This window comes from Apteryx mantelli, chromosome 3, assembly GCF_036417845.1.
Source record: "Apteryx mantelli isolate bAptMan1 chromosome 3, bAptMan1.hap1, whole genome shotgun sequence".
NCBI classification, from domain to species: domain Eukaryota; kingdom Metazoa; phylum Chordata; class Aves; order Apterygiformes; family Apterygidae; genus Apteryx; species Apteryx mantelli.
Genome location: NC_089980.1, coordinates 89,884,920 through 89,897,072, shown reverse-complemented (window position 1 = coordinate 89,897,072; position 12,153 = coordinate 89,884,920). Strand labels below are relative to the sequence as shown.

General features: G+C 41.5%; 1 long non-coding RNA gene across 1 annotated transcript; it reads left to right on the top strand.

Moving 5' to 3' along the window:
• Window positions 1-4,214: 4,214 nt before the first annotated feature.
• On the top strand, window positions 4,215-7,016 carry LOC106489661 (uncharacterized). The gene is made up of 3 exons (XR_001293437.1): window positions 4,215-4,281; window positions 4,920-5,020; window positions 7,005-7,016. It is a non-coding gene; the product is annotated as an uncharacterized lncRNA (long non-coding RNA).
• Window positions 7,017-12,153: the final 5,137 nt, after the last annotated feature.

Below are 12,153 nucleotides of genomic sequence, written 5' to 3'. Positions count from 1 at the left end.
TCTGACTCTGAATGTAGCCTACTGTAACATCACTTTTTTCAGTGCAGTTATTCCAAACTGGAGTAATGCTGTAACAGTATACACAGATTTTTAAAAAGCATTTAAAAGTGTATCAAAACATTTAATATGCTACTGTCTGCTCTTTGAACACAAAAGTAAAAGATTAATGATGGAAATTGCTTTTATTTCTCATAAACTCATTTTATTCCTGGAAAAAAATGTTTTTCTCTTTCTTAAGTAACTCACTAAAAATTTTCATGTAAAAGATGGAATGGGGCAGTTCAGTGCTTGGGAGAACAATGCTATCAAGAGCAATTGCATTTTCCCAATTCAGTGCTTGAGAAAACAAATTTTTACATTTCCTTATTGTTAGATACCTTAGATTTACTTTAATCCTTCAACTAAGTGAAGAGAAAGCTGGCTATGTGAATACTACATTTCTTTTCCTGAAGAACTGACCTGGGAAGAGAGCAAAGGATTATTATGTCTGATGAAAAATATAAATTAATAAATCTTCACCATGAAAGATCTTCCTCTCCTTTTCAGAGTCTTTTTCTTACATTCATCTGTTTGTGCTTCTAGGGAGACAGGTTGCAGACAAATCTTTTTATTAAAATTCTGTCAGAAAAATTGTAATCTGGTAATTGTGGGAGGAAAGATGATCTCAGAAGGACTTGGATGAATTTTTTTCTACATTCAGTTAGCCAGTTTTCTTCTTCACTCTTCTGTTTAAACTGTTATGGGAAATATTTGATATTTTAGGGATCAGAAGGTTTAATCAGAGAGTGAAAGATTGTTTCCATCCAGCTCATGTTCAGTATGAGGAATCTGCATTTGTTTCCTGTGAGCAAGTATAGATTTTCCCCTTATAGCTACTTGGACCCTGAACATAACAGCACGGTGTCAGCAGCTTCGCAAGACATCACATGTTTTTCCAAGATCTGGTGACGGAAAATCAGGAAAGCAATATTTCATGTCTCTGAGAAGGCTGTTTATTCTCAAAAATACTCAGTTATTTAGCCTCATAGCAATTACCCATTCTTAATTTGAGGAACATTTGTCCAGGAGGTAAAGCACTGAGCTGTAATGAATCATTTGTTTCTTTTATGGGGATTAAGTACATTACTAAGCAAAGAATATGTTGCATAATTTTTTAAAACAAAAAGAAGAAAGTGACAAAGGAATGTGGAATATATATTTTTTGCCGTTTGGTTTTGGATTTCTTTTTTTAGAGACTCCATCCCAGGCACTGCCAGGACTACCAGCAGAGCCCGCTGTGAGACCACTCAAATTTGGAAGAGGAAGGTGTGACATTCACTGTCTGGCTTATAATGTTTCACCGTTTCATAAATCATTAGAGTTAGAGTCCACAAAGGGCCACCAGCCATCAGGCCAGGCAGTCCGCTTAACAGTACAAGAGGAAGCACAGACTGTCATCCAGTTGATGTTATCCCGAGCAGAGCAACAATAATCTCATAGATAGCACCAGGTCTGTTTAAACTAGTCCTTCCTGACTTTTTACAATGATATTTGCCTATGCATATACTTAATTAAACTTCCCAGCTGGTCTAGGAGAAGAGGCGTCAGACGGGTATAATGAACTCAGCACTGAAGGGACAAGGAGAATTTAGGTTGATTATTAAGCAACAACACTACGTGCTGTGGGCTAGAAGGACACAATGCCAGCTCTGGAAATTTCGCAACCGTTGTTTTTTTTTCATGACTTTGTAACTGAGGCTTGCCGGGTTAGTAAACGACAACAACTGCCACCACCACCACCACCACCAAAAGTAACAATTATGACAGGACAGAAGGAAAGGACAAGAAGAACATTTTGGACTGCTTAAGGTTGTTATTCTCAAAATACTCCAGCAAGAAAGTGAGAGGTCTTTTGTGTCTTTTTCAGTCCAACGGCACGTCCGTAAATAAATCCCAGAGGGGGACACATTCTGAATGCCAAGATGAAAGTAGAGGCTAAAGCAAGCGGGGGGGAGGTGGTTTTGGCTAAACCCTTGCAGTTGTACTTTGCATGTCCAAAACCAAAACCACACTTTGTCTGCATTAGGTCTTACAGCGTTAGGACTGGCGGCGCGGTACATCCCTGTAAACAACCAGGAGAAGGGCATAAGCAGGGGGAGGCTGTGAGCAGGGAAAGCACAGTCTTTCCATAGGAGCTATTCCAAGTCACAGGAAAGAGAGGGCATGGCAGAAAAGCAGTTCCCTCTGCTCCTGAGGAGCACCACCCAGGGCACATTAGGTGTTATGCAGGTTAAAGCTGGCTTAGGAGATCATTAGCTGAAACTCTGGTCTACAGCCATGGACCCCATCTCTTAGCTATGAATGTGCAGTACTACCTCAAGAGACCGAACTCTGAGGCAGATGGATATTTTAATTACCTCCATGCAGAGTCCTGGAATAAACCACTTACCTTATCTCAAGACCGAAGGAAAAACAAGAAAAAGTCTCCCATGCTCACTGCTGGCTGGAGTAGCTGCAGCAATACATGCCGAGACAAACCCACCCCAGCCAGGCTCCTACACACACAAGTATTAGCCCAGGCTGTGGTTACTTAATATCCCAAATGGGTGGCTAATTATTTCATGAACTAATTCAGTGTACTTAGGCACTGCCTATGCAGCTGGTAAAAATAGGTCTCATGCATTCAAAACCAGGTCAAACATAAAGCAATGCAAAAAAAATGGTCTGTAGATGCGTGAATGACACGTGTCACACACCCTCTCCAGCAGCCCAAATTTCCTCTCACTTGCCCACAGATAGCCACTGTCAAAATCACTGTGAGAAGCAAGGGCACAACATAGCTAAAACTGGACATCCAAACACTCAAGGCATAAGGAAATTGGATATTAATGTTCAAGGAGCTGAATTTAAACATTGGAAATGTGCAGAATTTAGATAGCATCCCGTGCTCCTGATGATCCCATGCTCCCTTCTAAACACTGAAACTCCAGTCAGACCAGTGTTTTTGTGTAGGTGAAACATTTCTCGCTGCTACACAGAAAGCACAAACAACAGCCAGACGGTAAAAATATTTTTTCCTGTGTCTGAAAGCTAGAATCACAGCCACAGGAGGGATCCATATGCTGAAAATTACTGTGCTGAAGTTAACAGTTGAAATTAAGACAAGTTCTTGGGGCCACTGGAAAGTCAAGTGTTCTCTCCCCATAGGAGTAACCCCTTCTTGTTGGCTGGGTTATTCCTAGCTGCCGCTGAAAGAAATGGGCAGCAAGGCACAACCTCAGAGAGGCCCCTCAAAATAAGAGGCAGGAGGGAAACAGAGGCAGATGGATTATTAATAGGGAAAAGTAACTCAGAGTATACTTTTCTTAACATGTCCAATACACTGCTGTTGAATCACAGAGGGAGACTGAGGATGGCAGCATTATTTTGTTTTTTAAGGTAAGTTGCTGTGTTGGGCTATATGCACAAAAATATCATATATTAGAATACTATTACTATAATACAACTTTAATATGCTGTGTATGTTGTATCTCTCTAATATTTTAATAGAGTATACAAGTTCCTGCAAATTAGCTGTAAGACACTAACAAAAGGCTTCTGTGGTTGCAAATTGAAATTTTTAGAATTTTTGCTTTGCAGGAAATGCGACTTTTTATTCCACCCAAGACCAAAAAAATATCCAATTCTGAAATATCTCTTTGCCACAAATCCTTAGGGATTTCGGTTCAACAGAGAAGCTATGGGGAAGATTCACCACTGTAAGATTTTGCAATTATTTGGAGTTCAAAGCTGTCCAAAATAGCAGGTCCTCTGAGAGTTGGGCTATTTCTATCCTGGATTTAGATGCACTTCCCCTGACTTACTTGTCTTTTATCAGCCTTTGGATTATTGTTTTTCACTTTCCTGATAATAGATTGTCTTGGGTTCATCTTAAACAAGGATCCAGCTGACACTGTAAGCGTATATCGGGAGCCGCAGTTCTGACAGTTGTAAAATGTTATGATGTAGTCAAAGAGATGGAAAAGCAACATGTTAGTAGGTGAACACTGGTTTAATGCGGTCATGTACAAATGCACGCTTTAATTTTAGATTATAATTCACTGCTTTTACTACTATCTGATGAGCATAAGGTTGAATGCTTTTGTTGTTTAAGGCCACAACCTTTTATCAAAACCTCTTCAACTTTCCAAAGTAATTTCTATTTCTGGTTAATGCTCGCTTCCCTCCTCAGCTGTTCTGATCAGAAGCCCGATAAATATCACTTGCCCATGGCCTGGCTACAGTGCTGATTGCTCCAGCCAGGTAATGCGACACCAGCGGTACGACCTGCTCGCTGGCCGTTGACTCACACAGATGCACAGCTCACAGCAGCAGCTTGCCGAGGGCTCGTGCACGCTGCGCCAGCAGTTAATAGTTCCCGCTGATAGCGATCACTGGTGGGAATCTTGTTTTAGGTCAAAATGAACTGAGAGAGAGAGAGAGGCGGAGAGTCACTTTACTCTCAAGGCAGAAATGTCCTTTTCAGCACAGATTTGGGAACAGGCAATATTAAACTAGTTAAATCTGCCTTTGGCAACAAACCGTTTTTGACCTGCCAGCTAGCACTCGCACATGAGTGGGAAACCCTTTATTTACCAAGCGACAGCAGAGATGGGGCTGGAATGGGACCTGTTTTCCTGGGTGAAAAGGACTGGGGCAAGGGGGGAGAGAGCAGGAAGGGGAGGCAAACAGCGTGGCTACACGTGCCCACACGCCGGGACAGTGTAGGTGAGGGTCTAAAGCTCCCTGCTTTCCTTCTCTCCGAATAAAACTACACTTAACTGTTGGAATGATTTGCTGGTGGTGGGTCACTTCTTGTACTCCACAGAAGGCAATGTTACTACCGCTGTCAGGATTTTCCACTTTGTTTTTGTGCTTTTTGTTTCATTTTTAACCACTAGGTGCTTGCTAGCCAGCCACGGGAATCCGTCTTGCATGAGTGGATTCCCTTAAGACGCTCTGTGGAGTTCCTGTGACTGCCCAGTCCCTGAGCAAGGCAAAGGTATATAAATATGGACACCGGGGGGGGGGGGGGGGGGAAGAGCAGAAAATAGCTGCAGGCCAGCTGTGCAGGATGGCCGTAAGCAGGAGACATTTTGTTTCCCGATGCCCTCTGAGCCCTGCACTTGGGGAGCTGTGACCCTTGAGGGAGCGTGGCCCTGCCTTGCCGGAGCGGACGCTCATTTGGCATTGCAAAACCCGGAGGAGGTTATCTGGTCAAGGTGGCTGCATCTGGAGTAGTCTAAACAAATTCCGTATTTCTGGGAATTATCACTCCGTTGGTCAGAACACTAGTCGTGTGGCTACTGGCATACTAGTTCAACAAACAGAGAAAAAAAGTGTCAGAACTATTTTAATAAAGGATTCCAATGGGAGTCAAAAGCATGTTGATGATTTCTTTCATGTGTTAATGCCATTAGCTACCTCAGGCATTAAGCGTGGGGAGTACCAGTAACTGACAGTGCACTGAGTGGGGAATGAATCTTTTTTTTTTTTTATAACTTTGTTGTTCTCATGAAATTTGGCCTCAGCAACATTGTCAGGTTTCAATTAGTGATGGCAACTCTGGTTGAAAGAAAAAAAAACCTTGATCCATGATGTGTTACTAGAAATTTGACAAAGAGGGCCTTCCAGTCCCCTTTAAAGTGGTCTGCACCATGAAGGCTTTAAGAAAAAACAGGCCCATTGCAGAAGGCCTGCTGTTGTGCCTTGCTTTTTCGTGGAGGTTATAAGTATAGAAAGTTTCCTTACATATCTCCTTATTAGGCCCTACTGGTAGGCATCTCTTAGCTCAAAATGCACAGCTTTTGTACAAATGAAGCTTTTGTGTCACTCCTTAAAGACGAACCTGCAGAATGGTCAGATGCTTAGTGTATCGCACACCACTGCTGGAGATGTGGACATTCGAAAGCAAGAGGAACAAATACATGAACAGCTCTACAGTCAGAGCAAGATTTTCTTTTATGCTGAACTTGATGGGCTGCATAATACTTTTTTATTTGAAATCTAGAGCAGGGTCTAGAGCAGAGTTAACAGCTCTGGAGAATGAAGGGGAAAGATCCAAAGGTTACACTTGCTGCTCTAAAAGTAAGATCTTCAAAACCCTACCTAACTGTGCATAAATTGCCATGGGTCTGAGGGTCCAGATCCAGAGCAAGGAAAGTTGGTCCTATGAGGGTCCTACCTGGATGCATGTTTCTCTCCCTTCCCCACCGTCAACCAGTCCAGGGAGCCAAGCTGGCTGGAAATTCAGTTTTCCTTTGTAGGGCTAGTCTTTACCTAGCTCAGCTCTGAGAACTGGCTCCCTGCCCGGACGAGCTGGGGAGGGGTAAAACGGCAGCAGTGCTGACTAAGCTTGGCTTTTGCTTCCAGGGAACTGATCCTTCCCCTTAGCCAGAAACATTCTAGCTATCATGGCCTGAAGGTCTGCATTGCCTAATTTATTTTGCTGAAAAGACCTAGAAATATCAATCAGTTCTATGAAGAGTAGAAAGCATTTCAAGAATAGTATGAAATCTCCTTGAATAAATCCTAATGGTCAGAGGCCTGGGTACAGACCTAACTATTGAGCCATCTGGTAAACAAAGGAGTAATGCTATTAGTTAGGCATGCGGATCTGACCCTCTTTAATCTTTATAAAGAGTCTGGGAACTTATATCAGAGCTTTAAAGACTGCATGGCACCATACACCTAAAAATGAGTGAAACAGTTTTAACAGGTCAAACCCAAAGTCTCTGAACTCTGTATGAGTGAGAAAGACAACAGCACCACAGATGTGCTCAAGCACAGCAGTCACTGTGCTTAAGTCAGTCAAGCCCAGAGGAACCTTCCCAGGAAGTTGAAGGATATTTTATTATTACTCCTGGGCTTCTTGCTGAGTCTGCCAGTGGGTGTGCCAATTAATTTCAATGCTTACTGAGTTTTATCAAGTTACCACCTAAGCAGCTAGGCTATGACCACCAAATAATTCCATATATTTCTTCCAGTGCAGATGTAGACACACAAGGTATCAATTAAATGGAAGCTCTTTTTTTTTGTGTGTAAAACCAATGTGAACAACATACATAGAAATATCTTCTACTTTTTTTTCTTTTTCTGAACAATGAAATGCAATAAAATCTCCTGAAAAAAATGCCATTACCTATCATGGAATTGTCATTGGAAGTTGTGGTGAAGTTTTGATGACCAGCTATGCAAATACTATGCATCTCTGCAGGAGTTCAGAGCACTTTGTGTGACCGACAGCCACAAATACACTGCTCCTATGTGCTAAGTCATCATCTTGCCAATGAGTTGTCGACTGATGGAGGAAGAAGAGCTAATCAGAAGCATTAAAAACTCTTAAAATGTATAAGAAGTGGAAGCAGCAAAACAGACTACTGGACCTGTTTGACCTGGTATGACATTGATTTGCACCTTAAAATTACTGAATCTTGTTCCTGCTCCTCCTCACTTCTCACTCATGTCTAGACCAAACACTGCATAAGAGATACTTTTACCACAGCATCTGGTTGCTTGGGAACTTCACTGGCCATCTTGTTAGCTTTAACTTTTTATGTCTGAAATGTGGTCGCTGGATCAGCTCCTACTGCTCTGAGTTGCTTTGCTCATCTACATTGTGCTTTCTCTTGACTCATAAAAATCCTGGCTCATAAAGCAAGCTGGTGATGGTTGGACTATGCTGTCTCCCCATTGCATACATATGTTTAAATCAATTTTCATCTACATTCACATCCAACTTGTGCATAGCATTTGCTTTGTAGTTCTGGCATAATAGCCACAAACCCTCTGATGCATTATGAAATCATATGTTTGTAGCCCTTTCTTTTCCTTAATGAATGAGAATATAATCAGATCTCTGTCAGTCTTAAAAAAACAATTGCTGGCAAATGCAAAGATGTGAAAAAATTAGAAGTCAGGACACATTTCATCTGAAACAAAATCCCATGAGTGGCAGTGTTGGCAAAAGTGGTTTGTGGTTATCTGTTTCACACACATACACAAATTGATATGATTCATTTTAAATGCTCAGTCTTTTTCCTTCTCACACAAAACAACTCCATTTGACTTCAGACTGATGAATGAAGAAACTGACTATTGGAAGGGTAAAGGAATGAATGACAGTAATCAGATTAGGGACATCAGGCCTTTTACCTAATATTATAAAGTAACCAATAATCGATAGCCAGTGGAATAGGAAAAGATCAAAAAAAATCAAATCAGGGTCTCTCTTCCCTTGATATACTCAATATGTGTCAGGTTCTTTAATTTATTTATAGAAAGGTACTGTTTGAATGTCAACACTTTTCTTTCTGCCTCTATTTGTAACCATCTCAGCATGAAGAAGAGCTCAGGACTGTCGGCAAAAGAGGAAGTTGTCTGTTAGCTGTCAGACAACTAAAGACACAAGAGGGAAGCTAAAGTACAGTTAATGCTGCCAAACAGGGCTTTTCTCCTTAAGAACAAACCCAGACAGCAGATAAACCATCAAGGGTTTCTTCTTATTGAGAGAGAAGATCATTGGGAAACCCATGTGACCAGTTTGGTCAGGGAAAGCCTGCCAGCCCACGTGCGTAAGAGAAATTCTTAGGAAGGAACTGACTATGAAAGTTCAGGGATTCATTGACTTCTACAAACTATTCCAATGTAAGAGGTTAACAGAACTGCATGTAAGGCCACATGTCTGGGTAAAACATTTCACTTTTAATTCGGTAGGGTGGGGTTCCCCCTTTCTGGTAGATAAGAGAATGAATCACTGGGACTTTTGTACTCTCCATTTCTAACCAGTGGGAAGGGAGAGTACTTATTTCTGGTAGGATCAACATTTGTAGTGGTTTCAGGCTGCATATTCCCCTTCTGCAAAATCAGCTCCTTTTTGCTAGGGTTCACAAAGCACAACAGCCTCACCTAAAAGGAGGACAGACCCCACTTCTAAAAACTGCTGGACTTTCTTTACAAGCCACCATTTAGCTTGCTGGGATCAAGGCGACAAAATACATTTTACTGATGGCAAGTTTCTCTCTATGCTACTTCCCAGCAAATAATAGCATCTGTCACTCAGACTGCATCTATATTGAAAAGCAAGAACTCCACAGGCTTGTCTTTGAGTTCTCCAGAAAAATCACTCAGCTTGAGCTGAGTGATTTTTTACCACCAATACCACTGACTTGAGTGAAAAGCTGACCTTTGGTACGCAGAATGTCATTGTGGCTGGTATAGCTTTTCCTAATAACATGTTCTGGAGCTTAAGCAGCATGAATTGCTATACTTTTTATAATTTTGACAAGATGGCAGAGGAGTGCTTTTGTGTCACATGGATTAGATGAAAACTTTTCAAATTATAGGTTACCAGCCCACACTTGAGGCATGATCCAAGACTGAAGCAAAGGCAAGCCTCCTGGCTGACTGGAGGGGCTTTGGATCAGGCCCTTGCTTTTTCTTCTTCCTCTATTCCCTAGCAATATGTAGAAATAGAGAAAAATCTAAAGAAATAAAAATAAAATAGAAACAAAAATCAAAAATAAATTAAAACAAAACAAAACAAAATAAAATAAAGTCAAATAAATAAATAAAATAAAAAAACAGCAAAAGAAACAAAATCACTACTAAGAGTATTCCATGAGTATCAAACTGTTTATGTGGCAACAGTGAAGCACAAAGTCATTAGTTAAACTCTGTATTTGTATATACTCCTCCTCAGCAAACTAGTCAACTATACTGAGGATAATAGGAGTGTACTTTATTCTAAAAATAAGTATGAAGTGCATGAGACTACTAGCTGTTTGAAAAATCTAAACATGTGAACCGCACATAATTTCATGTTGCTCTGCTTAAAATGGATCCTGTTTCCACTGAAATCAAGGATCTCATTGCCATTAGCTTTATGGAGGGCAGCTTCAGACTGCTTTTCAGATTTTCTGATCAAATACTTTGTGCCTTGGTGTCTCTATTAATATACAGACCTTGGCCCTTTGTAGGCTGTGAATGGACAGGGCAAGATCTCAGGAGCCTCTGAGCTGGGGTGACAGAATTGCACTCTCGCTGCCAATAGCTTTGTGCTGAACCATGCAGCATGGATGTAAGTACCCTAGCCCAGAGCTGATGAGGAAAATATGCCTTTATCATAATGGTGAGATGAAGGTTTAACTCCTAGGAAGATCTCTGAGTCTAAAAAACAGTCTAAAATTTAATATTTTTTGATGAAGTCATGTGCATCTACTGATGGCCCAACTGCAAAAACTACAGTAAAAGCTCAATGCTAAACCTGGTTGTCCTCCAGTGGCTATATAAGGGCTTGTTCACACAACCATCCTGTGACCATTTAAGATTTTGCTGATAATGCTTAGGGATTTTCCCCTCTTGCTACAGACTACATGTGTTGTCTGATGCAGCAGGAATTTACCTGGGAATGCAAGGAGGGGATGAAGTTCACTTACACAGAAGTGCTGCAGAAACCACTTCACCACTCCCAGAGAAAACATCAGCATTATTTCCTTACTCAGAACTACAGGAATTCACATCCTCATTTCAGCTATAGACACTTTCAGATCTCAGCCAAAAAGACAGCATACCTCCCTGCCATTACCCTTTTTAGTTTATATTCCATAGATGCATTTTTATCACTGGGGCATTTTAATGTAAGAATCAGCACACTTATGTTCAAAGCACAGCTGAGGACAGATATCACAAGGAGCGGAAAATGACTTGAGTCAGGTCTCAGGAGAGCAGGGTTCAGGTCTGGCCTCTGCCTCAAGCTCCTCGATGACCTCCAGAAGGTTACTTGGGGTCTTTGTTCCCTTTACTTGTAAAGTGAGGAGGATACTACTTCTTTTCTCTTACATTATTTATTTGCATTGAAAAATCTTGAGCTTAGGAACCTTATTGCCTGTGCCTCAGCGCTGTAAAGCTGTTGGCACTCTCTTTGGAGCCAAGGGAGCCACTACAACCTCCTTGACCTCCCCTGTCAGCATTGCTCAGGGTTTTACGCTGCCCGATTTCCAGTGCACATAGGGCCCCATATAAGATTAGTAAGGCACTTGGCATAATCTGTAGTTGCCCCGCTCAGGGTTCTTCTCAGTGTATTTTTTTTCTCACAGAGGGTATAACTACCCCAGGATGAGCACGAGAACCTGGCTTTCTTGTAACTGTTCTTTCTGCTGTCTATATATAAGTCTCTTGACTGCATCTCCTAATTGAAAAAGGAAGCCTTGGCTCAAGCCTAATAATGATTCAGGTCATCTCTTACAGCAGAACATTGCACTTCCCTGAAAAGTTGTCTTTCTAAATGCAGCTGTGCTCAAGCCGGATAGTTGTTGTTCTAGAAACTCTCTTTCTCTTTATGACTCAGAGGTGAATAGCACAGGCCATTTCTATGGATTTTACCTGCGATTTCAGATGCCTTTCATCATCAATGCTAAATCCCTTCAGTCTGGCTTCGGGCACTTTCCACTGTTCAGATTAAAGCTGTGCCACAGTACAGAAAGGAGCTAATTGGACCAAAGAGGGGCAAAAGGGGATGCATGACTTTGTAGTCCAGTGGCTGTAGTAGTCAGGTGGAACAAAGCTGTCTGGTCCCTGCTTTCAAGCTTTTTGTAGTTTGTCCAGTACCTATAACTCATCCGGTTGACATAGAATGAAAAAACACATCAGTCCCATACCTGGTTCCACTTGGGTTAAGTACTGAGGCTGATCTGGAGCTGCAGTGGAGCAGAAACCTCTTCTCCCTCTTCTTACTGCAAGTCTGGTGTTGTAGTATACCCCTCCGTGCCTTGTATGTATAAAACCAGAGCTCCACAACTGGATGGTTGTATAAGATAATGGTAATAATTACATATTGGTCCCTTGTAACTCCTTTCACTTGCAAAACTCCTTAAAAACATCTATTCATTCTCACAACATGCCTGGGAGGTAGATAAGTATTGTTAGGCACACGAGATATTATTTACTGTGAACCAAGAGACAGTGTTCTGTTGCTGGTACACCAAAGATAAATGACTTGTCCAGGCAGAGCCTGGAAGGGAACTTATGGTTGCTCTAAACCATGTATTTCAATCTCTAGGCCAAAGTATTTCTTTGAAACTTATTTAACCTGGCAAAAGTTAAAGCACTTGCTTATACCACTGCGATAAATCTTGG